This window comes from Eleginops maclovinus, chromosome 7 (genome assembly GCF_036324505.1).
Source record: "Eleginops maclovinus isolate JMC-PN-2008 ecotype Puerto Natales chromosome 7, JC_Emac_rtc_rv5, whole genome shotgun sequence".
In the NCBI taxonomy this organism is placed as follows: Eukaryota; Metazoa; Chordata; class Actinopteri; order Perciformes; family Eleginopidae; genus Eleginops; species Eleginops maclovinus.
Window position 1 is genome coordinate 13,199,116 of NC_086355.1, and position 9,913 is coordinate 13,209,028.

Consider the following 9,913-nt stretch of genomic DNA (forward strand, 5'->3'; position numbering starts at 1 on the left):
TCTGACCTCTCACCCCCAAAGAGAAGCTTAAATTATGTAATTATTCCACTTTATTGACAACAAACTAGCCAATGTGTCTGCATCTGTCTAGAACTTCAACCATTTTTTTCATATGACATTCCTTCCCGCGGCTCATCCCTTTTGAGCACAAGTTCTCCACATAAATCCACATGGCCGCCTCCATTGTGTTCACGTCTTACATATTTAATTACTTTCTTAAAAATGGCAGGCTATACATTATACAGGGGCGGTGGTGGCGAAGTCCATAGGGGCTTGGCCTGGGAACTGGAAGGTCACCAGTTCAAGTCCCCGAAAGACCAAGTGCCACCGTGGTGTCCCTGAGCAAGACACTGGTTACCTACACTGCTCCCCGGGCGCCGTACATAATGGCAGCCCACTGCTCCTAACACTAGGATGGGTCAAATGCAGAGACCGCATTTCGTTGTCCTAGTACTTGTACTCTGTGCAATGACAATAAAGTTGAATCTTCATCTTCTTCATTATCTGAAAAACCCAAATAGCACACGAAGAAATAGATAATGTACCTGAGCATCAGCCAGTGAACACAACTCCCACACGCTTGTGCCACTTATGGGTTGGATTGTTAGGAAGGAAGGAAGTACAATGCACTTGTTTGGTGCTTCTCCAAGTGGAGAGACTTCATCAATTGATCAATTTATAGGGTTACTGTCTAAGTTCCTTTGCTGCTAAATAAAGGGGTAATACATACATCATCTAAACATGCACACTTTCAACTTCCAACCAATACCCAAAACCCTCTAAAAAACAATGCTATTTATTCCTTTAGACCTATTCTACAAATCAATAATACAAACTAATCTTTAAAGCTAGGTATTTCTACAGATGACCCACTGCATTGTGCTGCTGAATTTTGGATCTGCTCTGATTTCTCTTTTTTCTGCCTTGATTCAATCCTTTATGGCTTTATCCATCAGTAAAGATAAGTTGATAAGGCAGGTGAAACATAAACTTCTTTGATGTGCTGTCATGGTAAACAAATCTAGATAAAAATAATGACTAGACAAAGCTTACAATATAAAGGCCCTAATAAGTAGAAATTGTTACACAGCAACAAATACCTGGATTTCCACTCCTCTTTTCCCTGATAAGTAATTAGTAACTAGTAATTCCTCATCATAATATACAGCCACAGTGATCGCCTCTTTTGCTCACAAAATATAGCCTACTCTATAAAGCTACACTATTAACTACAGCACATAAATATATTAAAAAGAGGGGGGAAACTGAAGCAGCGCAACCTCTTACACATACAAAATACACTAAATGAGGATACACATAAAACATACCAGTCCATAAAGCTGGCCTCCCTCTCTTTTAAGACTGAAGAATCAGCATTTTTCCAAATAGCACTACCTTTAAAGTGGGAAGGAAAAAAAAGATATATCGATAATGTGACTCGACAAAACCCTACCAACTCATGTCAACCTTGTGTAAACTACTTAAAAATAAAAAGAGATAATTGTATTATTCCAATTTCAAAGCAAACTAATCATTCATTAAAAACAAAAACTGTAAAACATTAAATTTTTTTACTGGATTAGAATTCACTTGACATTTCAACAGTGCAAGGAAAGTTAGGGAACATGTCCTGCTTCACTTTGTCTCTGTTAAAATATTGTTTGAAAAACAGCCACGTCTGCTTTGTCTGGGGCCAGACATGCCCTTTGTGTGCTTTGTATCTCCTTTGTGTTGAAGTGGTATAGCAATGAATGGCAGCATGGCCTGGCTCTTGCTCTAAAGCAGCTGCCACTACGAGGTACAATAAAGCACAGATTTAAATGCATTTTTTCTTGTTTAAAGTTAGTCTAGCCCTCTCTGTATACGTGTGTTCTGTCTCTCTATTGTGGTTCAGTTGAAAACATTGCTCGGGAGGGTTGAACTAAGAAAACCAACAAGAAAACTGAATATTGTTTTGAGAGGAAATCAGGTAGGGACATATTGTTGGAATCATAACACTGCTCTCACATGTTACAATCTTATTCTGTTCCATGTTACTTTCATCACCAGTTCTTGCTTTACTTTTTTAAAGAAATCCCTTGTTATTGTTGTGATTTAGCACAAGTGTCTTTACCGGGATTAAAGGCTACATCACAGTAGAGGTATGTCAACTTTCCAGACGGCTAGAGCTGTTCTATTATTAGCTTTCATCGACTTAAACGTTATATACAACTGGGTTTTTTAAAAGTGTAATTTTGTAATAAAAGCCCGAATAGGAGCTCTACAATATTGTTGTTGTAATAATATTGAGGTATTTGAACCCAAATTATTGAATGGATATTTGATGTTGTCTAAATGGCCAAACTCTTTGTTGAAGTAAACATAAACAAAGCATCAATAATCATAGTTTTGTGAGAGGAAGGTAATGATACGTTTAAATATCATCGTGTCATCTTTTGGCAACCATAACAATGGCTGACTAAAAACTTACCATGCTAGCCAACGTTTCTGAAACTTTCTGTTTGAGTCTGCAGGTAAGCTGAAGGTTATTCATAACTGCAATAATAAATCCTTGAGGTCTTCTACTACACACAGATAAAAAGGTGGGTACTATTCCTGTGGGCAGGCTCATTTTGCCATTGCCATTTCGACTCGGTTTGTCTGCAGCGCTACAGATGACCTGTCTCTTTCCAGGGTCAGTCACATAAACAGAAGGAGACATTTTCCTCTAGATCATGAGGTGGCCGTGTACATGCCATCAATTTCATGGCACATTTTCAGCATTCTTTGCCTCATAAAAAGTGTAAGTGGCCAGTTTCCCTCATTTTTAGGATTTCACTTAATGTTAAAAAGAGCTGAGAAGCAAAAGAGGAGTCAGAGTGATGAAGACGCAACAAGGAAAGATTAGAATTCTATCCAAGCAAAAAGTGAGCACACATCTTTCTAGAAACTATAGCATTGTTCACTAAACTATATCTGATTTTCCTGAAATACAATTAAATAAAAGTGTTTCTCGTCAAAGATATTTCACTTGCAGCATGATTGATCTCAGGTTTGTGTACTGTACACCTGTGTTGATTTAGTGTGAACTAAATTAAAGTGCAATTATCTTCATATAGTCCAACAGTTTCATGATAAATACCTCTCATTAATTAACACGGACTCCACGATGGAGCATGTACAACAGAGAAAAATTAACTGCACTTGCAAGCCTGCAAATTAACACTCTCCTAATTTGGCAGCAAGTATGGCATTCGGACAAAAAACACGTCACACTTCCTTATAGAGCTCATTTGATATACTCAACATCTCTGTCTTAGGGAAATTTGAAAACAAAGCCAAACAAAAGCTCCAGCCTCACCAATTACCCCTGTTTGGCTCACAGTAATTTATCTTAATACACCCCTAAGCCAAAAAAGTTTTATTTTTTCCTCCCAAGAGATTTAAATATGTTATGAAGCGTTGACACTCCAATTCTAAGAAAGACAGGAATTAATTAGATACACACAAAATGAGAGCACAGCGTAATGCAGCACAAACTAATTTCATAAAGGAGGACTTTGTTAAATCTCAACCTAATTGGAAATTCTAATCCTTTGCCCAAAAAGTGTTTTAAAATGAGGTGTTCTGCTTAGTCCCTACCTTACCTTAGTCATTACCATTCATGAGTTACTTTTCCAATTTAACAAAGCAAACTGTTTTTCCCCTTGCAATATCAAAGGAGGCACTTCAAAGAGCATCGAGGCAGAGATGGACAATGGGCAGCTGATGTAACCAAACACTTACTTGTATAAGACTGTCTTCAGTTCTGTGACATCACTGTTCTGCACCTGAAACACGAGACAACAGCAGTCAGATTTATAGCTTGATTTTATCGATTTACTCATCCAGCATAGTTCCTATCTGAAAGCTCTTTGAAAATAAAATAAAAATGGTAATGTGCACCCCGAGGGGAGATGAGTTATCCATTCTAAACATCAGCAGAAAATCAAACTGCTGCTCAGAGAGAAAAAACCATAGGGCAATGGGACATAGAAAAAAACACTGAGCAAATTGGATTATGGTTAAGTAAGAGTAACAAGGGTAGCTACATTTGATTTTGCAGAAATCCGATGACCTTAGGAAAGTGTATCAAAAAATGCCTTTCATGTCTTAAAAACATACTTTGCAGTCATATCCTGCTATAGAAATTTCAGATTTAAAATGTGTATAGACAAAGCAACATTCATTCTTAATGTTCACTTTGACAAAGCTGCTCTCGTGGTCAAGATATTTTATAACTTAACACATATAAAGTGAGGCACAGCAAACATTTCTGACCAGACACCACATGCATACTCTTTATGCAATACCATCTGGGTTCATTTAGTTGGGAATGTAAAGGAAATGGATCCTGAATCACTTCGATCCTTTTAAGTCTTCATACATCATCACTCAGATTCACTGACTTTAAGGTGTCTCACAAACATGGGAGTTTAAAGTCATGGCCTTACCATTGAAGTATAGAACCACAAACTAACGACAGAGAATAAGAAAGTGAGTTATTGCCACGCGGAGGTTTGTGGATTTATTTTGAAAGGAATTTGAATCCAACTAAGTCTCTTACTTATGACAATAAAACATGAATTGGCAAACACCAACACTGCCAAGAACAATTTTGAACTCGCTTTGTCAACACTGTTTTGGTTCTAGATTCCACCTGATAAGAGTAAATGGATGGAGTGGTGTTCATTGAGTGCAAAAGGCTGTGTGCATGATTTTGTTTTTTCTCAAAGTTACACAAGCTATTTTCACATAACAAGAATTTCGTAAATTACCACTAACCAGAAGTAAGATAGTAATTGAATAAAAAAACTACCTTGCCAGGCAAAAGGTACTTGTTAAAACGCAAGTGACTATTACCTGCTGACACACATTACTGTATATTGCTGATGCCTCTCCAACTCTTCAGCTTGTGGACTCAAGTCAATCACCTTGCCTTGAGATTTATTATGTGTATGGCAAACATCATTGTATTTTATATGAAAGGTTTGCTGGTTTTCTCTCTTAGAAAGACATAAATACTCAATAGTATTTTTATATTCATACTGGAACCAGAATTGGTTTGTCACTCTGATAGGCTTCATCAGACATACAGTACATGCTGAAGTGACTGGCTTGTGCTTCATGTTCCACAAGATAAGTCTGATTTGAAGAACTTTTAATACAAGTGCACCTGTCTCCTGGGACAAAATACATCTTCTTAAAATAAATTCACTCAAACCTAATAATTGCCCACACATTTTCAAAACTGGGTTTGATCAAAGACCTACAAAGACAGATGCAATGAACAAAAACGTATCCATTTAAATGTCTCGACGCAACACAAAAAAAGGTCAAAAGTATTAAATAACATGTATTTTCGGACAGAAATGTTTTAACCCTCACTCTTTATGCTTTGTTAATCAGCTCTAAATATGAACAGTAAACACTGGATCTCTCCCAACTTAAGTATGACCTCCATGCTGTCACGACAGCAGCAGCCACACTTGTTGTGCGTCATCTAGATGCGGGTCACCTTACTGTTCCATCTGTGTCATTTTGTAGTGTGAATACCAGTGTCAAAAAGATAACTGTCTTCTACACTTGCATGTTTCATTCAGTATCAAGAGGAGAGAAGGTCACTCTCTAGTTTCAAATAATTGGTTGTTGCAACCAGCCTTTGAACAACTACAAGGCTCTCAGGTTACTCAGCTGTACATCTATCTGGCACTGAAGAAGCTTTTGGTCATGACGAGGAATATATGACAGTTAGGTGGGTATCAAAAAGCGCTTGTTTATAGTCTCCTTGACAGTCTTTGCATTACATGATTTGAGGGTCTCGGCTTGCTATTGAGGTCAGGCAGAACATTGTGTTAGTTATATCTGTTCTGCACTATTTAATCTCAATCTCTCAGCTCTGATGAACTAAATCAGGTTATGTATGAAACTTTTTTTTGTTACAGTACATTTAAAAGGTCAATTTTGCAATATAATTCTGCTGCACTCTCTGGGCAATACAATTCCCATCATTAAAACCAATGGGATCAAAGTGGAGCTTGATTATTGTTATGATGTACTTTGTAGAGTTGATATCATATTGTGACATCCAAAGACGCATTCCCACTGACTGCACTGTCTCATCATGTTGAGTGGAATTGAATGTTTCACTAAAAACTAGATTTTGGCCTTTGCTGATACAAACGTTTTTTTCTTTTGTCTTTTATCAGACCTGCCAATGTTGAGTGAAAATGTAATATTTAAATGTGGCTGCAGCAGCCTGCCGAGCGCAGTTCAAGTGGGAAGTGTTTAGGGCAGCAGTGACCAGATTTGAATGGACGAGGATCAATAAAAAGGGGGTTGTAAGGCAGTCTTTGTTTAAGGGTGAAATGGTTTAGCACAAAAAATGGATGAAAGGTTTGTATTAGTCCTGTAACTATCCGATTGAGAAAGACTGGCTATCCACTGGCCTACAATTCCTGCAGGAAAATAGGCACAAATACTAAAACAAACAAGCAAAAAGACTTCACAAGACCACTTGTATTTTAAACACCAGCCCCCTCTACACAGCAGGGAGACCTCAATCTCAGGGACATCATTGGTTTAAATAAAGCACTACGAAAAGCATCTCCGGGCGGAGAGAAAATAGATCAGGAAGATGAGTGAAAAACAGTAATCTCCCTGACATATTCCTAATAATCTACCTCCCTCGTGCCGGTCCCCCCAAGCTCACCCAATCATAAAGTGTCAACACTGACCTACAAAAAGGGACTCCCGTCAAGCCTTACATGTTTAAAAACATCAATCACAGCAGACAAAGAGGGTACATTGAATTATACAGCATTAACCTTCAGGGTTTGCATATAAAGACCATAGATTTATTTATGCTTGTGTGTTAAGTTCCGCGCCACTGTTCCTTACAGCAAGCTGGCTGCCAAATTGATGAACCTGCCCAGCCTTCAGCAGGAGGCCAGAATCTTTGATTAATGAGTGCAAACTTGTGGAAAGGGTAAGAATAGGAGAGACAGGCCGAAAATGGGAGAAAACACAATTATTAGCAGTCCTTTCTTTCTCCCTTGGGTCCTTTCAAAAAGGCCAACGGTAAAAGGGGCACTTTTAAAAGAACCAAGGACCATAAAGAGGGGAGCTCCTCATATTATGTAACAACAAGAGGGGCTACAGAAATTGTTTGTGATTCCCACTCAAAATGTTGAGCACTGCTCAGCAAAGCACTACCAATTGTAAATTTCACAGCTTCTCTTAAACTGGGAAAAGATTTAAAACCACTTAATCTACACTACTGTCTAGACCTGACACACACAACTCTACTAAAGCTGCAATATGTGATGTATTGCTATAGGAATTAAGAGTTTGAAGTTAAACAACAAATAGCAATTTAGCAATTATAGTTTGAGACTAGAAAATATAAAACTATGCAATCTTGTTTTATCATTCAAAGGCCAAGCTGCTGACTTGCATATTAGAATCCAAGAAAACAGCATCACAACATTGTTCTCTCTGCAGAGGTTTTCAAGGACATGAGCTCTGAATAAATATGAGGCAAATTTAGTGACCTTCTACCTGTGTTTTGATTCATTGGCAGTTACTGGATGCATGCATAACACATCAAGGATGTGATCTGATTTATCTCGCTGCCTTGGCTACTGAGGCCATTTAAATGATGGACTTTACCAGGAAAATGTTTACTGCCATTTCACTTAGGACTGTGTGTGCAAAGGGCACACTGGATTTTATTACTATCAATTATGTCTGTAAAGGCAAGTCGGCTCAACTGTGCAGCAAACAAAAGATGTCTGCCAAAATAGTCTAAAATTAAGCAAGGTAACTGTACAGCAACAAAACACGATTTATGCGTTGTATGAGCCCAATTGTGCTCAAAGCATCACACACCACTCCTCGATGCTGGCAGGACACAGTTGGAAAGTGTCCATTACAAGTTAATTTGCAGATTTTCACAAAGTACAGTCCTTTTTCCATGGGAATATTTATATGTCACAGTGTAAAAAAATCCCAGGTTAAATAATAAAATCAAGAATGACTGAATTCCTTGTAGTTGCTAAAAGCTTCAGCTCTCTTGTTGTGAATGCTGGCTCACTGTCATTGGGACACCTGAAACAACAACAAAGCCATCATTAATGTTATTAGTTACACCTGTTTTTTACTAACTGTAAAAGTAAAGATGTATGTAGTGAAAAGATGTTTACCTTTCTCAAGCATGGTTTTAATTAATTCAAGGTAGAATAAGTTGTAACATGCTATATAGTTGTCCTTAATGTTGCAATTTTAATGTTGTCATGTACTTGCTTTGTGGCCTGTGTGTTTAGAATTGACAGAGGTACATTTTGTTATTCAAATATACTGTATAGATGTTTTAAATTTAGAGGAAGTGTAGCAAGGGAAGTTCGCCCAGCAATAAGAAAGAGTTGTTCTGATTATGTGTCTACTGTCAGTACAAAGTTTAAAACTGAATTACTTAAACTAAGCCAACATGTGACATGTCATCACAGGAAGAGGAAAGTGGTTGGATTGTAGTTTCATACTCAATCAGTTATGACATCTCAAAACTCCAAACCCCACTTATTACAATTGTTTGATTAAAACACTTCTTTCACTTTCAACTCAACAAAAATAAAGGTTGTATTATTCAGATGTTTCCTCCTTCCCAAGTTTCATAACTTTGTTCCAGATAAACACAGTTGAAATAGACAGCGCTAATCTCATTTAAATACCCCAAGATGGCGAATGCCTTGTTGTTAATATGAAAGCAGAAAAATGGAGGGTATTGTCATAATCTCAAAGGGTAAATTTCAGCCCACACCCCAGCTGCAGCATTAGCTGCGGTCTCCTTATAGGAAGAAGCAACAAAAAGAAAAGATGGGGGGGACTGGACCGGCGGGCAGCCCCCTTATAAACACTCACAACACATAATTTGATGTTAAGATAAAACATTTACAAAACCCACCTGTGTTGTATCCAGTTATTTGCCCTTTTTATGAAATGTTGTCACACGAAGCTTCCACCACAAGCATTAGCCTAAACCATACCATACTTTATGATGCACTCCTACAAAGACTTGCTTTGAGCTTAAAAATCCATATGTGCGAGAATCTAACTTAAAGACATGTTTTTATCATCCTGTCCTGTTAACGTTTTCGGACAGACGGTGGATCCGCAGAGTGGACTAGCTGGCAACAAAGGCAAGATCCATGCTGCAAGGTAATGACAAGACTGAGCAGCCTGAGCCAAGTACCGGTGACATGTTAACGTTAGTTTATCTACGTCCGAACACTCTCCTTGTGACCAGGTTACAAGTGCAACATGAGAACAGTTACCTTCCGAACAAAGTTTGGATCAGAAACATCCGAAAACTGTGAATCTACTTTGACGTGAACTTTTTTCCCCCTAAATAGCCGCGTTGAATTCAACTCACGGAGTCGATAACGCTTCAATGAGACAAGTGTAGGAAAGGATGCTACTGGCAGTGCCGCTGCTAGCCATTTTGGTGCCCTAAGCATAATTCCTTCATGATGCCCTCCCCCCCCCCCCCCAATAAAAAAACATTATGAGTTGTGATGAGTGAGTGGGGAGGGGAGGGGCTACTGGTATAGCTTGAAAAACAACGTTAGTTTATCTGTTAGCCCAGGCGACAGAAATCTGTGAAATAACACATTAACTCAACAGACGTTGGTGACAAACGCCTAGCATGCTATGGTGGCAAAACACAGACAATTAAACTCACCTCATCTCCGAAATTCGATGTAATCCTTTAAAAGAAAAAAAGCGAAACAAGGTGATAATTTAGTTCCCAGTTGTGTGGAGTTTTTGGGATGTTAAACGGACATGAAGGGAGAAATCGGTCTGTGTATAGTTGGGTCCGGATGGGAGTGTGACTGAG

At 38.3% G+C, this 9,913-nt stretch overlaps 1 protein-coding gene across 1 annotated transcript in view; it reads right to left on the reverse strand.

The window, feature by feature from the left end:
- Positions 1–9,913, reverse strand: part of LOC134867711 (bromodomain adjacent to zinc finger domain protein 2B-like) — a 43,042-nt gene extending 33,129 nt beyond the window's left edge. Inside the window, 2 exon segments of the mRNA XM_063888491.1 lie at positions 3,766–3,809; positions 9,758–9,913. The gene's annotated coding sequence lies outside the window, so the exon portion shown is untranslated.